The 20962-nt window shown below is 46.1% G+C and overlaps 1 long non-coding RNA gene across 1 annotated transcript; it reads right to left on the bottom strand.

The window, feature by feature from the left end:
- Positions 1-2575: 2575 nt before the first annotated feature.
- LOC125945367 (uncharacterized) lies at positions 2576-19558 on the bottom strand. Its single transcript, XR_007466856.1, has 3 exons — positions 19501-19558; positions 9348-9472; positions 2576-2663 (listed from the first exon to the last, which is right to left on the bottom strand). It is a non-coding gene; the product is annotated as an uncharacterized LOC125945367 (long non-coding RNA).
- Positions 19559-20962: the final 1404 nt, after the last annotated feature.

Raw genomic sequence — 20962 nt, 5'->3', positions numbered from 1 at the left:
CGTCTGAAATTTCGCCTCCATCATCGCACCGCTTACGAAGCTCCTCGCCGGCCCCAGCGACCTTTAGCACTGGACACCGGCCTGCGACGACGCCTTTGCGACACTGCGCTGCCTACGTACCCCCCCCCCCCCGTGCTACGCCATTATGACCCTGCTGCGCCAACCGAAATACATACTGACGCCAGTGGTATCGGTCTTGGTGCAGTTCTCGCGCAACGCAAGCCCGGCTTCCCTGAGTATGTTGTGGCCTATGCAAACCACGCCCTCACCAAGGCGGAAGCGAATTATTTGGTCACCGAAAGAGAGTGTCTCGCGATTGTATGGGCGTTAGGAAAATTTCGCCCCTATTTGTACGGCAGGCCTTTCGACGTTGTGACCGACCATCATGCACTCTGCTGGCTGGCTTCCCTCAAAGATACCTCTGGTCGTCTTGGTCGATGGGCTCTTCGTATTCAAGAATTCGACATTCGCGTCGTTTACCGATCCAGGCGCAAGCATTCTGACGTTGATGCGCTCTCTCGTTCACCCATCAAATCTGAAGCAGGGTCCCCCTTCAGCGGTCGACTTTTCCCTGGATGCTCTCACCATCACAGACATGCTTGCGGAACAGCGCAAGAACCCTTGGATCGCGTCCCTCTTGAAAGTTCTCTGCGCCTCTTCACCCACTACCCAACCGCGTGCCCTTCCTCGAAAAGCCAAGCATTTCGTCATACGCGATGCACTTTTATACCGCCGCAACTACCTGGAGGACGGACGTAAATGGCTGCTGGCCATACCGAAGCACTTGCGAGCCGATGTGTGTGCATACTTCCATGCTGATCAGCAACATGTCCATGTTGGCGGGCTGAAAACGTATCAACGACTCTGCCGATGCTACTACTGGCGCGGGATGTACACATTTGTCCGTAAATATATACGGTTTTGTTCCGCATGTCAACAACGGAAGACGTTTAACCGATGCACCCGGTCAGCTGCAGCCTTTACCATGTCCTGCCCGCCCTTTACCATGTCCTGCCCGTCCTGTCCAATCGCTGGATAATTGTCGCGGTGGACCATCTCACGCGATACGCAGAAACAGCTCCACTCCCTGATGCTGGTGCTCGTGACGTCACTTCCTTCATATTGCGCCATTTCATACTCCCTCATGGTGCCCCATGGGAACTGCTCAGCCACAGAGGCCGTGTGTTTTTTTCCAATGTCATACAAGAGCTGCTCCGCTCGTGTCGTATTGTTCATCGCACATCAACTGACTACCACCCTCAAACGAATGGGCTCACCTAACGTTTCAACCGCACGCTCGGTGACATGCTGTCGGTGTACATTGATTCTGATCATTCCAATTGGGACGTCGCTCTCCCCTTCGTGACTTATGCGTATAACACCGCGACACCATCTACGACGGGCTTTTCGCCATTTTCCTTTTATATGGCCGTGAACCATCCTCCACACTTGACACAATTTTACCGTACCGCCCGGACGCCTCCGAATTCAACGTAATTTCTGACGTCGCCCAGCATGCAGAGGAGTGTCGTCAGCTGGCCCGCTCGTTCACGTCCGACAGCCAAGCCCTCCAGAAAGATCCCCGCGACACCGACGAGCATGTGCAGAGTTTTGCCGTTGGATCCCTCGCCTGGCTCCGAATACCTTTCAATTCTCTTGGCCTCACTCCCAAGTTTGCTGCCAAGTACCACGGGCCATACCGCGTCATCGAGCGCCGGTCTCCCGTCACTTATGTCATTGAGCCGGTCAACCCCTCCTCTGACAAGCGCCGTCTCGGTCGCGACACGGTCCACGTCAGCCGCCTCAAGCTGCATCACGACCCTCTCATCCTTGCGTCCCCTTGAGTCGCCAGGATGGCTCCCCTTCGCCGCCGGGGTTATTGTAGTGAAGAAGAAGAACAGGGAGCAAGCAGTAGTGGGGCGCTCTCATAGATCTAGGGCGTGAGCGCTGATCAAGAGCTCTTGGCGCCGATACCGTTGCTCTCTTGCTACTGTACTGGTTTTTCGCCCGCCGCTTGCCGTCAGGTAAATCTCCTTATCACATCTCTTAAAATGGGTTCATGTTTTTTCTCTACAATGCTGGGGCCAGTTGCTGCTGTTGCGATATAAACCAGTTGATTTTCATGTTTAATATATCACCAGTTAAATTTATTCATCATTGAATTTGAACGAAGAATTCATGCATTGCTGCCTCCCTGTGCTCCGGAAGTGCACAAAAGACAAACTCGCTTTTTTATCAGACAGTGACGCCCTGTGCAGTTTCAAATATACTAACACTTTGCGGCAGCTGCATGCCATGGAGTGCCTGGCGCTTGAGTACCTACCTCGCCCTTCAGTTTCAATCTTCATTGTCGTTTTTGTAAAATGACGTTTCAGCTTGACATGAGAGCAGGGCTGGCTTTTCTGTGCTATCGAAAGTGACTGGTCGCAATATTAATAAATTGAGTGTTGATAACGGTCTAACTTAAGACAATTTTCATTTTATACTACAATAATAAAGACATGTGATGTAAACAACTACTATGTGTTCTAGTACACTTGCTATTATGGCCTTCTTGCAAAAAAATTATACTCACAGCCCATAATAGGGGACACCATAGACAACAACAGTATAATTATCGGTAAGATATACATTCCCATATTTCTCTCTCTTACGACACAGTGCTGCAAATAAAATAGAAACCATGATCAAGTGCTTATCGCAAGGACCCACAGGAACATAACCACAAATTAGGTGGTATTTTTATAGACAGATGTTCACGGCAATCCCGGGGGCATTTTATGCTTTATCATATGCTTTATCTTGCGCCTTGTGCGAACGGCGCGAACAGATAATACGGCGTTTTTCTAGATGTGGGGCTACAACTGTATTCCTAGCTGTGCAAATATTTCGCTTCTGAAACTATTCAGGTTCAGTGTCGTTTATTCTTGCTTATTTACTGCCAATCACTACTGAAGTAGCTCGGCTTGTCATGTTTCTTACTTATTAACTTTCCTTGGTGAATTGCCTGTCAGTTTTTAGATGCGAAGCAGCTTATGGCGGGGGCTTTGTCCGTCCCGCGGCGTCCCACACCTCCACAGCGCATGCGCGTCCCCTCCCCCTCTGCTTCCCCCTTTCTCTCCTCTAGGAATCCTCTACTCTACGGAGCGGCGCGCACGAAAGGTGGTGCGACAGCTGCATACTCCGCTAGGGGCGCCACGGTAGTTCCGCGGTATGAAAATGACGGAGCGCGCGCGCCTCATTCTCTCTCCTGTGCAGCGCCGCGATGAGCTCTCGGGTCGCTGCCGTGAAACGGGAGCGGCGACGAACGATTGGCTCGTCCAGCACATGCTAGACGTGTACTCGTTGCGATTCATTTCCTACGACCACAAAGAACCGACCACCATTAGGGGAACGTGCATAGACGTGATCTTCGCAAACTTCAGAATGACTACTCTGGAACACCAACCCTTGGCGCTACACTTCACCGACCACAAGGCCGTCGTCTTCAAAGCGCCGCGTGCACCGACGCTAGGAACCGCATGCGGTCTCTAAATAAATCAACAGGCAACCACCACGTTCTCTTTCTTCTCTTATACATTCTCATTCGTCCTCTCAATCAAATTACACCATCTCCCGCTCAAGCTAACCATCTCCCCGCTGCTTCGCATTCACACATGGTTCCCTTTAGCGGGAGATGGAGTAATTTTTTTAATATTACGAAAACATCATTTGCCTCATTACGCGAAAATAAATCGGCGGGACCGAAAGGTGGTAATAAAAGTGGTCAACGGCGAAAAGAGTAAAACCACGTCAAAAATGCTCGGATTGACGTCAAATTTTTCAGAAAGGTTTCTGTAAACAAAGTGTATTAAGCACTTTAAACATAACATCTGACCCGCCGCGGTGGCTTAGTCAGCTAAGGCGTTGCGCTGCTGAGCACGAGATCGCGGGATCGAATCCCGGCCGCGGCGGCCGCATTTCGATGGAGGCGAAATGTAAAAACGCCCGTGTGCTTGCGTTGTAGTGCACGTTAACAGAACCCCAGGTGGTCAAAATTAATCCGGAGCCCTCCACTACGGCGTGCCTCATAATCAGAACTGGTTTGGCACGTAAAACCCCAGAAAGAAGAAGAACATAACATCTGGTACATTCCTGTCTTGGTGGTAATAAAATCCGGGCCCTCACGGTGTGAGACGAGCGCGCTTCCCTAACGCCACGGCAGCTCCAAGGTTCTGGCTGACTAGAAGTGTGTCTATTGCGTGGGTTCATGAGCGCGTCCATGAGCGCATTTATGCGTGCAATGACGCATTCATTATGTTCTGATATCTACAAACGGTATAACGCTTTCGCACTCCCACGTGTAAGCAGGTTTAACTGTCTCTACAGAATATTCTTTCTGCCACGTCGCTTACGGATGTGCTCAGTTGCTGCAAATTTGTTATTGGGGCGCAAAAAGCTTGGACCGTGGATGTTCTGTTCTCTGTAAATTATTTGTTGCAGCGACGTGTTATTATTAAACACTCACTTATTCACTGGACCGCCACGAAATGTTTAGTTTCAAACATTCGTGGGTTACTGATGCATTCCGTCACTTACGCTTCGGCACATTGATTCAAGAACGGACCCATTCATTTTCTAATAGGTGGGAGATATAGTGGGCATAAGTTTGACTGGTGAGTCGGGGCCGATTTGATTACCTAACACGCGAGAAAAGTGCCACGTCAGGAAGCGGCACCAGTCCCTTTCCTCCTGTGCAACGAGCGCTACTCACTCTTGCTTAGACCTCGGGGTTGAAGTGCTTTGTTTTTTGAGAAGTTAGCAATAAACCTTCGTTTAGGAGTGAATATTTTTCATCCTTGAGGAAAGCCATACATCGCGAAAGGTCTGGTCTGCAACACAGGCTCTCTTTGCGTAGGAATGATCGGTGAACTTAAATTTTTGGCCACGCCGATTCACTCCGTTCCCTGATATGCCCGCCATTATTTTTAAAGCCAACACCAGCACATGTCTTCCGTATACCATCCCAAATTTCGCTGCGTGAATGGGGGAGAGTGCTTTAGCGATCAAGCAGTTGAGCTTCAGTCAACTTATCATTGAGTAGCCTGGCATACGCGCTAATGGTTTGGCGTTCGTAGACTTACTAGAGGCATGCAGCTGAGTGCCACTGCAGCTGCAGCTGAGCGCCATGCAGCTCAGCGCCGTTTTTTCCCGCAACGCCTCCCCGGCGTCTCTGCTGGCGATCGGGCATCCTCTATCCTCAAATCAGGAGCTTTGAGAACATCACCTGTGGAGCGCGTGACGCCACAAAGCACAAAGTGACGCTCCGTGTGGCCGGTTTCAGCTACCATGTCAGAAGACGTGCCCAAGCTTCCTTGATTTCGTCTGAAAGGGCAAGGCCCAGAGTTCTTTTCACTGTTTCGCCTATAAGGCTTATCCTCGTCAATAGACGTATATAGAAAAAATCACCTTACCTCAGCCCACGGCATGCATTGTGCCGTAACAGAGGAGAACAACGTTAAAGAAGAAACAAACTATACCGCCAGCACAATTTAGCAGGGCAAACTAAAATTTGCCGCAATTGATAGAGCGAACATGCCGGGAGGTAAAAAGGGGCTCTTAGGCCAATAATAAAAGAATCTTTCATTGACGGACTATCAAATTCAGTATTCCTGCGCTGCATGATTCACGAGCAGGCCCTCGGTGGGATATACTTGCACATGTAATTTGTACTGAAACAAGTTCTTTCAGCAGTTAATGTTATGAGGTTCCATTTGCTTAATCGCCAAAGTTAATTAATTTGTACCGGCGACGTCGTAGACCTGACTTATCACACGTACGAAAGCTGAGCTGCGGAAATGTTTTAACGCGATAGCGCTAAGGGTCCCATGTCGCAGAAAATCCGGCGTCGATCTCGGCGTCAGCATCCGAGAAAATCATCATCAACCACTCAGGCCCTCCGAATATATTTAGGTATATTTATATACCACGCCTTCTTATATGGCATGCGGTATATGTGGGTTATATTGCCACACCATTCTATCACTAATGTGGCTCATACCTTGTCTTACATTCTTGACAAAGTTAGTCCTCGCGATTTTGAGAATGGCAATCCACAAACAAATGTCATGAACCATCACACCGTATTGGTAAAGCAGCGCACTGACATGGACAAAGTGGAGAGACACAAGGAAACACGACACTCGCTGCACTCGCAACTATTTTATTTTAGAACGAACACTTCATCTTTATATACCCGCGCACCCTCCAACGTAAAATATGCGCAAGGTCAGATTAACAGCATTTTTACAAAGCATATATCCGCGCACACACGAGGCGTCAAAGATAGGCGACATATCTGTGCAATCCTATCCAAATCGTTGTCCCGTTAACACATTCATTTTTACAAATTTCATCTAGTGACCTTCCAAAAAGGCGACCTCACTATGGCTCAGAAGAATAACCATGAACCAAAAGACCCACAGCACATATCTTTTATGTTAAATCTCCCCAGACTGAAATACTAAAAGTGCAAAACAAAAACGGAAACCTGAAAATGATGCAATTTTCTACGCGCGGTTACGCATAATCTCCGGTATCGGTCCACGCAAGAGGCCGCGCTCCTATCAGAAAGCTTGCCTTCGTGCATCTTGTTCGCCGCCAGTGTTTCCCGGTAATCATAACGGTTGCATAAGCTGCAGTTGTCGCGGAGTGTGAGCAGTCAGGGATCTCTCAATGTTATCGCGTTCCACTCTTAAAAGCGATCTTAAGCGTCTTCCAATTTTGTTTTTGGACTTGAACCTTAGGAAAAAAAATTACAGCGACGTTTCACATCGCGAACGCGAGGTACGCATAAGCGTATGGATGCTGCTCCGGAGTTGCTATGCTAGACCGACTGGCATGACGCACACTTATTGACGCAAGCCGCCTAACAAGTTATTCGGCAGTCTCCTGGGCACGAGTAGCCCGCGCCTTGGCCGGTCACGTTCTGCTCGGGCCCGGCGCTTGCCGACGACATCGGGGTCTGTCAACTCGCACTCGTCCTGCCGGCGATTGGCTTCTTGATCATCAGACGAACCCAGTACATCCATAGCGCACAAAGATCCCGTAGCAACTGTCACAGGAGGTGAACGGAGCACGCTTCCGGCTACCCGCCTCCTCCACAGTTTCACCTTCCCCCTCTCCTCCCCCTCTCTGGCACGCTCCTGTGTACCTTAGGTGGCCTCCTCCCAAGGCGCTCGCTTCCCTCTCCCTGCTCAGCGGCCTCGGACTTAACCTCGTCGATTTCACATACGGGGCATGTGCGCTTGCGCGTAAAAAAATCGCAGTTTTGCCCGAACGGCCGCAATCGATGCTTGGATATATCTGATTAGATAGCTATACGAAGTAAGGATGGTAGTAAGGATCGCCGTATAAACTTGTATACATAGGCATACTCAATAAATGTACAAGCATGGTGCCACGCGCACACACGCGACATGAACACATCTCACTCGATGACCGCCGAAACTCGCTGTAAGAACGTAGTCGTGAGGAAGTGCTGCAGTAGCTGCGAGTGAATTGACTTTCGCGCTGCTTCTCGCGTCAACGCGAATTAAGTCGCGAAAACAGACCGCATGGTAGGCTGTGAAACCGACGCAGATGGCTTTCAAGATACTGCGGCCCGAAAGAGAACGCCCCTCCCGTCCTTACCTCTACCCCGAGCGTTGCGTGCGATGGAAGACGGCACGCTTCCTTCCCGCTTTATTCCATTACATACAGCATATGAGGCGCGGCGACGATTTCATCGCCCTTCGACCTTATACCGAACGTCACGGCGACAGTGACGCTGACGACAGAAATGCGCCTGGAGTATCCATATAATTGCTATCGCAATAACAAATTTATTCCATAAGAAGAAGGGTCATCTCGAGCCACTGCTGTCTAGTTATGAGCGGCTCTGGAAATTGACATTTTGCGCTGACGGAACGAACCACCGCTCAATGTGGATCTGCAAGGAGAGGTACAACTCATTCAAGACCTGAACAAGCACAAGATTCTTCATGGAGAAACAGTAGTTTTTAACACGAATAAAATTCATGGCATTGTCAGACCATATTTCATTCCGTCTATCTCGTTATCTGGCTATCCCACCAATAATTTGGGCCGATCCCGCAGGTAGTACCGTCTAAATGGGGGCCGTACACATGAATATGTGCCACAAGGTGCACGCCACTTTTCAATGAACCCCTTTGATGCAATCTTGGGTTTCAATGGGGATGTGTGAACTTTATGGCGACGCCACCAAAAGGCCCAGCGTGTCCACTGGAAAGCGTAAGAGAGGAACCTGGATTGCTTGAAACATGACGCGTCTCTGCTGTTAGCCTACTTGGATGGTCATAGTAAATGAGTTCCACCTGATACGATCAGAAGCACGGGCAGAATCAAAGACGGTAGCATTTGCGCTGGTGTTAAAGTATTAGTACGGAAACTAATAAGGTGTTTCCTTTCGTATTCGCGACAAAAATGCCAGGCGATCTGCACGCACAACTTTGCGAGGGATTCTCTGACCTTTAAATTAGTAATGAGGAATTAAAATTTTCCCAAAACCCGTTAAGCGGCAATGTAGGTGCACTGCCAGGTTCGCTTTAAATTAGAAGACATTGAAATGCACTTAAATTACATCTTTAAGCGCAACCAGTAGAAATGAAACCGAGGGACCGATTTTCATTAGTCATATCATAAAAAGCCAAAGGACACAAAGGACAGTAAAAGGTACATTACTTGTACTTGCTAATTGAATTAAAGAAATGATAAATGAAGGGAAATGAAAGTGGATGAAAAAACAACTGTTCGCAGGTGGGGCAGGAACCCACGTCTTCGCATTACGCGTGTGGTGCTCTTACAAAGTGCGCTACCGCGGCGCCGTTTCCCCTCCGATTTCTGGTGTACTTATGTTTATTTATTAGAATTAAACCTGGGTGTGTTAGCTAGCGCCACCACTCACGGCCTCAACGGCGGATGTGGAATATCATTTCGGCCGCAGGTGTCACGTGTACGTGACGCCGGTGGCAGAAAGATGCACACTCATGCAAATCCACGTCTTCGTATCGCATGCGTAATAAAAAGACGTGGGTTTTTGCCACACCTGTGGCCAGTTGTTTTCTTCCACTTTCGTTTCCACTAATTTATTATTTCTTTAATTCAATTACTAAGTACAAGTCATTTCCATATGCTGACTGTGGGGTCCTTGTTTGTTGGAATTTTATTTTGCATATTTAACTGCAAGTACAAAGCACAAGATAAAATGTTTCAATATCACCAGGTTCTGAACAGTTCCAGATCTCCTAGCGACTATCAAATGGACGCAAGTCAGTTATTGGCACTACCTAATTTTTGAAGCAAACCTTCACCAGATTTGAACGTGGAAAGTAGAGATGCACGGTTTCTCCATCTGCCAAACATCAGAGTTCTCTGCTTATTACCAGCTCATCAGACTTGCCGCCACAGTTCACTGAAATAATAAAGTCAAGACATCAGGTCCACCATATTAGCCCAGGTCCAACGTTTTGGAAACGCTGTGTGAATGCCGCGCAATAAAATTTATTTTGTTCTGCTGAATGCCCTGTTCGGTATTTTGCGGTCGTCACACATTTATTCATCTGTACATATGCTAATAGTGCAAGTGTACCAAGTTTACTTCAAGTGTGCCACAGAGCTGGATGAACACCTTCATTACACTAATCCATAAGGAAGACGTTAAAGAATTGAAGAATTACAGACCCATTAACTTGCTTTCTGTATTGCATAAAATATTCACCAAGATAATTTCCAATGGTATCAGGGCAGCACTTTGCTTCAGCCAACCAAGAGAACAGGCGGGCTTCAGGTAGGGATATTCAACGATGTATCATATCCATGTCATCAATCAGGTGATCGAGAAATCTGCGGAGTACAATCAACCTCTCTATATGACTTTCAACGTTTATGAAAAAGCATTTGATTCAGAGGAGATACCAGCCGTCATAGAAGCATTGCGTAATCAAGGAATACAGGAGGCATACGTGAATATGTTGGCAAATTTCTACAAGGATTCCACGGCTTCCTTGGTTCTCAAAAAAAAAAGTGGAAAGTTGCCTATCAAAAAAGGGGTCAGGCAAAGAAACACAATCTCTCCAATGCCATTCATGGCATGCTTAGAAGAACTATTTAAGCTCCTATACTGGGAAGGCTTAGGAGTGAGGACCAACGGCGAATATCTCAGCAAACTTTGGTTTGCAAATGACATTGTCCTATTTAGCAACCTTGGAGACAAGTTGCAACAAATGATTGAGGATCTTCACCAAGAAAGTGTAAGAGTGGTGTTGAAGACAAATATGCAGAAAACAAATATAATGTTCAATAGCCTGGGAAGGGAAAAAGAATTCAGGATCGCCAGTCAGCCTCTACAGTCCGTAAAAGAATACGTTGATCTAGGTCAATTACTCAAATGGGACCCTCATCATTAAAAAGAAACTTACAGAAGAATAAAAGTTTGTTAGAGTGCATACGGCAGGCATTACGAAATCCTCACTGTGAGCTTACCACTGTTGTTGAAAAGAAAAGCGTATAATCCCTGCCTTCTACCAGGGCTATGACATCAGGGGGGGGGGGGGGCATAAACTTAGAGGTTAACAAAGAAGCTCGCGAACAAGTTAAGGACTGCACAGAGGGTGATGTAACGAAAAATGTTAGGCCTAAAGTTAAGAGACAGGAAGAGAGCGGTGTGGATCAGAGACCGAACAGACATAGCCAACATTATAGTTGACATTAAGAGGAAAAAATTGAGTTGGGCAGGCCATGTAATCCGTAGGATGAATAACCGGTGGACCATTAGACTTACAGAATGGATACCAAGAGAAGGGAAGCGCAGTCGAGGACGTCAGAAAACTAGATGGGTTGATGAAGTTAGGAAATTTGCAGGCGCAAGTTGGAATCAGCTAGCGTAAAACAGAGGTAATTGGAGATCGCAGGGAGAGGCCTTCGTCCTGCAGTGGATAGGTTACACGTTAGTGGAGCTGTATTTCGCTCAAAGGGTCATTTCACACTTACGCATAAATTTGCCGAGAACTCCAACAACAGCACAGCTCAGCGCGAGATTTTTTTTTCATTCCCCGCGATAGCTGCTAAGGACGCCGGACACTGGTGGCGCAGGCGACAGCGGCGGACACCGTCGTCAAACGAAACGGCTATGGAATGTCCCCATAACACCTTACGCTGTAAAAGTTTTATGGTGATTGCCGCAGGCAGTATGAAATGACAACGGCAAGATTCGTAACATGCTCCAAAAGGTTATTTCTATCTCCTGCTTTCATTCATACATCGATGAGAACATAGGATTTATGTAGAAAAATAGCAATGCATTGTGTAAGGAGCTGTAGGAAAAAGACGATGGGGCAGTGTTAATAGATTGGAAGGTGAAACTTATAAAAAAATTGCAAACATGGATTCTCACTTATTCATTTGCATTAAATATATAACTACAATTGCGTTGCATATGTAACGCGAATAAAAAATAGGCGATTGTCTATAAACCACCAGAACGAGGTACATGGGAATATATGCCAAATGGATGGTAAGGGAGCGTTATAAGTCATGGGATTAAAAAATATGCATCCTAACACGTGGGATGCAGTGAGCTGGCGCTAAAAACGAGTAACCGGGTTTGTACGTATGATATGGCTGTGCTTATAATGTTACTTTCGTTGACGCCGAAATTATACGAGACTTTTCTGAGTAATGCGTTGCGCAATACCAGAGTTAGCAGGACACGAGAAGCAGCACAACGTTTGTCCACTTTTTCCTATGTGCCGTGGTATAGCGCTGGCATCATATAATAAGAAACCAACAAGCACAACTCGTTGTGTTAGTAGCTTTGAAAAGAGCGCTACTGATGCCTGCTTAAAAATATTTGAACATATTTTTCGCCTGAAGCGTCTCTGCATAGGCATCGAAGTCTGCGAAGCCACACGACATATGTAAGGACGACGGGAAACTATCGGGGTGGCTTGTGTAATCAGCCCACTATACTATCTCCATTAAAGCCTTCTTGGAAATTGTTACTGCAACTGTTGTTTTTCATCTCGTATCAGCCAATAAAATATGATCTATATTGTGACGTAGGGTTAAACAAGACCTTCAATACGCCCCGAAACGCAGCGGAGTGATCACACTCAAGGCACAGATCAATCTCAAGATGAATCCCCATGTGCGATAAAACGAAGAAGCCGATGGGATGATGAACATGTGCAGCGAACGAAGAAGTGACTAATGCCCACACTACATATATATATAATCATGTCATAAGAAGCCAACAAACAATGACACCAAGGACAACATAGCGGAAATTACTTGCACTTATAATTGAAATAAAGAAATGATAAATAAATCGAAATGGAAATGGATGAAATCCATTTCCGCGGCCATGGTTTCGTGAGTGGTGGCGCTGGCTAACACTCCCATGGTTAGTTCTAGTGAGTGAGTGAGTGAGTGAACTTTATTCGGTCCACAATAGACGCCAGTAAACTCGACATCACCTGGCTAGGTCCACTCGGGGTCCATCAGGTCAAACCTGACGGCCCTCTCGTGGGCCCTCTGGACTGCCAGGACTTGAGAGGTCTGATCCTGAACCTTAATAAGCTTCATCATTTCCTCTTGGCTGAAAGGGGGACCGGCAGAGGCGCAGCCCCACAGGACGTGCTCGAAGTCCGCATAACCACCACACAGGGGGCAGTCGGGGCTTGGGAACCGTTCGGGGTACATTGTGTGCAGTGCCGCAGGGCTCGGGTAAGTGCTTGTTTGTAGAAGTCTGAGAGTGACTGCCTGGGCCCTGCACAGCGATGAGTGCGGCAGAGGCAGGAGTCTTCTTGATAGGTAATTGTGTTTGCAGATCTCGACGAGCAGAGAGGCTCGGGTTGCCGAGGAAAGGACGCATTACCCGGCGCACGGTCAGTCAAACCTCGTTCAGCCGAGTGTGCCTCCTCGTTGGGGTTGAGCGAGGCACCCTCAATGTTTCCAAGTTGCGCAGGCAACCAGGCCAATGAGTGACATTTCAGGTCTTTAGCATTTTTGATGATACGTAGGGCCTGGGGAGCCACCATTCCCATCTGAAAGGCCCTGATAGCGGTCTTGGAGTCTGAATAAATCGTGTCATGTACACCGTCCGTCAATGCAAGAGCAATACCAACCTGTTCTGCAACGATGGAACTAGAAGTGCGGATGGTAGCGCAACTGATGATTTTCGAATCAGAGTCGATGACCCCTGAGGAAAAGGCTTTTTCTTGAGCGTACGAAGCAGCGTCTACAAAGCATGTTCGATCCTTGTCCAAGCAGGCACTGGCGAGCAGAGCTTTACCCCTGGCTCGTCTTCGTCCTTCGTTGTAGGTCGGATGCATATTGCGTGGCATCCGGTGTATGGAAAGCTTGGATCTTATGTCGTTGGGAAGCTTCACAGAGTCGGGACCGACGACCGTGGGGTTACGTCCCAGCATGCCAAGTATGGCTTGGCCCGCTGGGGTGCCGGACAGTCTGACAAACTGAGAAAACTCTTGGGCTTCAACAATTTCTTCGAACGTGTTGTGGATGCCTAACTTGAGGAGGTCTTCTGTATGCGTTCGGACGGGAAGGCCAAGGGCAAGCTTGAATACTCTTCCGATTAGGGCCAGTTGTGCATAGCCGCCGAATAAGCGAATAAGGGTTAGTTCTATTTGTAAAAACATAAATACCCCAGAAAGTGGATGGGAAAACGGCTCCGCGGTAGCTCAATGGTAAGAGCATCGCACACGTAGTGGGAAGACGTGGAATCGTTCCCCACCTGCGGACAGTTGGTTTTTCATCCATTTTCGCTTCCAATTATTTATCGTTTCTTTAATTCAATCAGTAAGTACAAGTAATTTCCCCTATGTTGTCCTTGGTGTCATTGTTTGTTGGCTTCTTATGATATGCTTAATAATAATCGGGCCTCTCGGTTCCCTTTCTTCTCTTTCAATATATATATATATATATATATATATATATATATATATATATATGACAAATAAACACGGAAACAAGGTATACGTGAGCAACAAGAAAACCTGCAAAGGTGCTAGCATGCAGCATTGGCCGTAGCTACATCTTCAACACTGCGTTTTCATGATTACGTCTAGTATTCTATGATAACGGCATATGTGAAACACTGTGATCGAACAGATACCATCCCTTAGGAACTAAATGGTGGCCGTTTAGTTGAAACTCATTTAGTCTATATGTTCGTTTCGTCACCTTTTGGTCTGTAGCATCTAAATATGATTTCCTAAAGTGATGGACAAATGGATTAGGATGAGAGCTGTGCGGAACAACCTTTTATGCATGTGTTTCAGGATAAGGTACCATAAAAAGTTCGATTGACAATAAATACAAGGCTACTAACCTTATTATATAAATCAAATACATCATGTAAGTCAAATATTTCAGTATAACCATCCCGTATGAGAAGCCCGCATTAAAGGAATAGTGAACCCACAAGACCAGGAATATTAAGATTATGGGAGCGATGATAAGATTGTAAACCTCAAGTACTAGTAGTGATATCGCAGACGGTGAGCTATATTATTATTTTGTAATCTATTGTGTCATTGTCTGTCACGTTTTCTAAAATAGAAAGACAGACACCTATGTATTTGTCTCATCAGGTGGTTCTAGTTTTCTTTGCGAATTTTCTTTACGAACAGTGTCCGGAGCTTCGTCGCAGACCACGTGTTCGTGCATGTTCTGCGTAAGTATCAATAGAACACATAGAAAACATAGTAAGATGTACTTTTGTGTAGTGTATTAGGAGCACTCGTGTTGTGTCCGACATGCTGAGGTTACGAATACCATCACTTTCCCTGCGCACACCTTTATTTTACCCTCTCATTACGATTTTTGAAATGGGGATTATATGTCCGTTGTTGTAAGCATGTTTCTTCGTTATGTTTCATTCCAAACAGGCACTTACTCTAATCGTTATGTTAATTGGTCACATAATATATAAATGGATAAATGTATATGCACACTTTGCAAAATGTATGATAGTAAAGCACAATAGGTCATCGTAACTGTGGTACCTTAGTTATTTCCAATATATAATCACTATAATCCAATATATAACTATTTTCTACGCATTCTTTGTATTATATAAATAAAGCTCGTTTTGATTTATTGATTGAAAAAAATGCTTTTGAAGAAATTCAATTTAACAGCTCCAAACAAACACTGTTGTTCTCTTACCCACAATGTCATTATAGAACAAAGGGTAGAAAACATTTTTCATAAATGGAAGTCTGTGAAGCGAGACAATGGTATTGTCAAAGATCTTTTATGGAATCACGGGCAATATTATTATTATATTATTATTATTATTATTATTATTATTATTATTATTATTGTTATTATTATTATTATTTCGATAATAGTGTTACATAACACGACACACGGCGGGAATATTTACAGTGTATTGACAGTATGTGAGACACAGTAGCCAAGATGCTTGCTTGCTTGCCTGCGGTAGTGACTCGTACCCACTATGGGGGATTGGCCAAGAATCGGGTGATTGAAGGAAAACAATCATCGGAGTCTAATAAGGATCACTTTTGGAAATGTTTGAATGACTAAAGGAATTTATTCATATAAAATTTAAGAATTTACCAAGGAAATCGTCCTGATTCAGTTATATAACCCACAACAGCTGCACCAACATCCCTATGACAATGTCCGAGACAAGAGGCACCAAAAGATAGAATATTGGGTATCATAATATTCAATCCAGCACTGTGAAATGTTACCTCTAAAGCGTGTTTTCCTAATGAGGAAAAACGGCGGCATGACAGGAAGAAATGTTCTATTGTTTCGTCTTCACCACAGTATGAGCACAAGGAGGAGGGCGTCATACCAGATCGATGCAGATAAAAGTTTAATGTAGGAATGCGACATCTTAATTTGGTAAAGAGGACTTCAAGTTTTCTATTATAGCAGAATTTTCTGTTCCAAGGAAATAGGAGGTGTCGATAATCAGTTAGATTTGTTAATGACAGGTTCCAGGAGTCTTGCATGACTGCCCGTCTCCTGAACAAAGCCGCGGTTGTGTAAGCTTATACAGCTGATAGCCAAGATGGTGGACAGCCATCAGCACCAGAGAAAACCATCTTCTTCGTCGTCTTGCCCAGGCTGAATGTCTCTCTCGTAGCATTACCCCCGGCGGTGGAAGCTGCGTCTCGGCGCACTTCACACATTGTCGTTAAAAGGAGGAAGGTAGGCGTTCAGTCTGCTGACGAGAACTATGTCACTGGTTGCGATCGCAGGCGGTAAAGTCGGAGAGACGGGAACAATCTCATCGATGACGTCCGTGACCTGGCGGACGATTCGGTAAGGATCCGTGTATCGAGATATCAACTTCTCGGACAAGCCAACACGACGAAATAGACATCACAGGAGAACTAATGCACCGGGAGAGAAGCGAACCTCGTGATCCCGGCTGCCAGAGAAGCGCTTCTGGGTCACTTGCGAGGCCAATAGCCTAGAGTGGGCGATCTGACGCGCGTGATCGGCACGAGCGATGGCATCACGTGCCTATTCGCTAGGCGGCGCGGCAGCATCCGGAAGTAGGGTGTCCATTGGCAACGTCGGTTCACGGCCAAAGAGCATATAAAAGGGTGAGTAACCGGCGGTATCGTGACGCGATGAATTGTAGGCGAAGGTCACGTAAGGTAGCGCCAGGTCCCAGTCATGGTGGTCAGATGAAACATACATTGAGAGCATGACCGTGAGGGTGCGATTTAGTCGCTCGGTGAGGCCATTTGTTTGGGGATGGTAGGCAGTGGTCAACTTGGGCTGTGTTGAGGAGGAGCGCAAAAGATCGTCGATTACTCGGATTAACAATGTGCGGCCTCGATCTGTGAGCAATTGGCTAGGGGCGCCATGGTGTAGAATAAGATCGTGGAGCAAAAAAATTGGCAGCGTCAGTAGCAGTGCTGGTGGGGAGTGCTCGAGTGATTGGATACCTGGTCGCATAATCGATAGCAACGGCGACCCACTTGTTGCCGGATCGTGACTCAGGAAAAGGACCGAGAAGGTCTAAACCAACACGCAAGAATGGTTCCGTCGAGATGGAGAGCGGCTAAAGCAGTCCAGCCGAGGGTGCGGCAGGACGTTTCCGACGTTGGCATTTATCGCAGGAGGTCATGTAATGTCGAACAGACCGCGCCAAAAGAAGCGGCGCCGGGCACGGTCGTACCTGCGGGATAGGCCAAGGTGACCAGCAGTTGTTTCGTCGTGATGCTCGTGCAGGGCCGTTGAACGCAGATGTTTAGGAACAACGAGAAACAGCTCAGGGCCATCTGAGTGGACGTTACGACGGTAAAGTGTGCCATTCACGAGGACGTCGTTAGGTGAGGCATCGTTAGGTGCGGATTCCAGCCCGTCAATGAGCGATCGCAAAGAAGCATCACGACTTTGTTCGTCACCAATCTGGAGAAACTGAGACATACACATAACGCAGGGGTTAGGTTCGATGTCCGATCCGTCTGGCTGGTCAGCCGGGTAGCGGGACAAGCAGTCCGCGTCCAGGTGGAGGCGGCCAGACTTGTAGGTAACTGAGTAAGAGAACTCCTGAAGGCGCAGCGCCCAACAACCAAGTTGTCCAGTAGGGTCCTTCAGTGAAGAAAGCCAACAGAGAACGTGATGATCAGTGACAACACGGAAAGGGTGGCCATACAAGTAAGGACGGAATTTCGAAACCGCCCAGACAAGGGCATAATAGAATAATTGCGTTCCGATTTTGATAGGGGACGACTTGAATACGCAATAACACGATCAATGCCTCGTTGGTTTTGGGCTAAAACTGCACCAATGCCGTGACCACTAGCGTCTGTGCGCACTTTTGTGGGAGCAGCTGGGTCAAAATGGGCAAGAATAGGAGAAGCTGTTGGGGCAGCGATGAGCTCAGAGAAGGCGTCAGCTTGTAGAGGACCCCAACAAAACGGGACGTCTTGTTTGAGAAGGTTAGTGAGTGGACGTGCGAGCGCCGCAATGTTTTTCACGAAATGGCGAAAGTAGGAACACAGCCCCACTAAACTACGAATGTCATGGACAGATGTGGAACGGGGAAGTTCGTGACAGCGCGTACCTTCGCTGGGTCTTCACCGAAAGCGTCAACGTGGGGCCCAGCACACTAATTTGACGAAGAGCGAAGTGGCACTTCGAGGAATTTAGCTGGAGGCCAGCTCGTCAGAAAATTGCTAGAGTGGTCGAAAGCTGCTCAAGGTGTGTTACGATAGTGGTAAGAAAATTATCACGTCCTCCAGGTAACATTAACACGTCGACCATTTAAATCCATGAAGCAGTGTTTCCCTCATTGTCTCAAAGGGAGCTGGTACGTTCTTCGTCGTCTGCCCCAGGCTGAATGTCTCTCTCGTAGCAATAGTTCTGTCGACCCTCCAAGCGACGCCTCGCTGTAGGCGTCATTATGGGGCTCCACATATAATTAGGTATATGTATGCTATACAGTTAGCCATGCCATATATGCGGGCTTCACTGTTACACTATTAAATCAGTAAAGTTTTGAGGTGAGGTGTTTCGATCTTGGCAAAATATACTTAAAATTTTGAGAATGGCAGTCATGTCACAAATGTCATGTAACATGACATTCACATCGCATGCATTTTGCATTAAGACCTCTCAGGATAATAAATACTAACGTGCAAGGCAACATCAGCTCTCAAACCAGAAAGTGATATAAATTTACTAGCCAGATTCTTTACGGGCAGCGTATTGTCGCCTATGCGATGCAATTAAACACTTTACACAGTGTGTTAAAGGTGATAAGGTTCCAAAATATTTGGTGCACTCGCTTATGTCGCGTCAGCGTTAGTCGGATCCGCGTTTAGTTGGAACACCGCCCGGGAAGTTAAAACATAACGCTTAGCCATGCTGTCGTCTTCAGTGCTTCCCCTCTTTGGTGAAACTGACAATTTTGTTGTAACCTAATTACGAATGCCCAAATATGTCTGGATTTTAGCAGGGACGGAATGATACTGCTTTAATTTATCTCTTCTACAAAAACCCTAATCACGTGATTTCCATTTCCCTTGGAGTTTTCTTTTATATTAGTGTACGGAGTCATGTCCTAGGCCCCGAACTTATAGATATAGTATCTGTGTCTGTAAAAGAAAACGTAGGCTTTTTTGGAATAAGGTGCAATCTGCTGTAGGTATTAGACACCGCCTAAATTTTGTACCTAATTAAACTTTGTGTTAAATTGCGCATACTTTAAATTACGAGTATAGGTTTTGTTTAATTTGAAAGTTCTGCTAGTTAATTTTCTTCGCGCACCTTTTTGGCAGCAGCACTGAAATATTAAAAAAAGCCAACAAATGCTTGCAACTGTGTTTGTCCAATTTGGTACCACCTTCGAACCTAGTATATGTCTGTTTTATAACCTGGCATATGCTATTTGGCTATAAGTTCGAAATAGGAATTAGTACTAACCTTCCGAGGACGTGCGACGTCTTTGGGCGCAAATGCAGCAGACGACGTTAAAAGTGACAGAGTTTTGCTATATACCTATAGACAATAGGGAGGGCTGGGAGAGCAATACGTCACATTCATATTTTATCATAAGGGTGTAGACATATTGTGCAAATAATAAAAACACAACTCAATTTCTTTGTTAATGAAGTGAAAGCTGCGCCAACTTTTATGTTGAAAGCATTGACGTATGACTACCCGCGCATGGTTTAACCTTTAAAATACCCTGGTATGAACCACCAAATGTCTCGATGTGTCAGTATTGTTTTCTTCAAGTATTTATTATTCAATAACAGTAGTGAGACAGCATGTGTGCAATCCGCCATATCGATTGTCGTAGGGAAAGCTTTACAGCAACCGCTAAAACTTCACTGAAGAAGAAATACAGAAGTACAAATTTTAAATTCAAGTGTATTACAAAAAAACTCATCACGTGTTTGATAGATATTAGAACAGTACCAATGGGCAATAGTCAATACAATATTTGCCATAATATGAGTCACTCATATATTTGTATTTTTTTTTCAAACCCAGCATGAAATTGTTCATAGAAACTTGTGCCAGTAGCTGTTAGGTATCGATATGCAATAAATATACATATAGTATCAATTAGAAATCTCAATATTTGTGTTTAGTGAAATGAATACGCATCGACATATAGTTATGTGTAAAAGCGTGAGGCGGTCAGTTTCCCCCGTGTTTATTTGAGCCGTGCCACAAGTTTGTAGGTGCGGTGACATTAAGATCCCAGGCACCTTGGCCTGAGGGACCAACATGCGGTCACCTAAATTCGAGGGACGACTTAGGTAAAGATGTGGGAAACTGGTCACCTCACGCCTTCCCAGTGTTGCCACAAGTGCTCACTCTATCGATATATATATGTATATATATATATATATATATATATATATATATATATATATATATATTGTGAGTGAATGCTTGCTTAGGCATTCAGATTCCTCTGTATTCTCCCGAGCAAGAGCCCCACCACCAAGAACCAAACCGGTGATGATGATTATGTACAGATGAGAATATGAAGCGTATGAATAATGATCACACTATATATATATATATATATATGCTCGGGCTGTGAATCGTACCGGCCAGCGCTGCAACTGTTGCTGTAAATAGAAACTGTAATTAGTTGTTCGTCTAATTCACTCGTCCTTCGCGTCAAATTGTTGTGAAGGTGGAACGTTTCCCGTCCTCGCCATGGAGCTCCGAAGCGGCCGCACCGTCGTCTTCTCAGGCATGACTTCTGATGGAACCACCCCGTCCCCACCTACACATGCGGCGCTAATCTAAACGTACGTTACAGTTCCCAGTCTCCGTGATCCTGGGGCATTCTCCACCCAAAATGGCTTTGAAGTCGACGACTGCCTTTGCATGTATGAGCGTGTTAGCCAAAGCCACTACTAGG

This window comes from Dermacentor silvarum, chromosome 5, assembly GCF_013339745.2.
Source record: "Dermacentor silvarum isolate Dsil-2018 chromosome 5, BIME_Dsil_1.4, whole genome shotgun sequence".
NCBI lineage: Eukaryota > Metazoa > Arthropoda > Arachnida > Ixodida > Ixodidae > Dermacentor > Dermacentor silvarum.
Note: the sequence above shows the minus strand (reverse complement) of the source record. Positions and strands in the feature narration are given on the sequence as shown.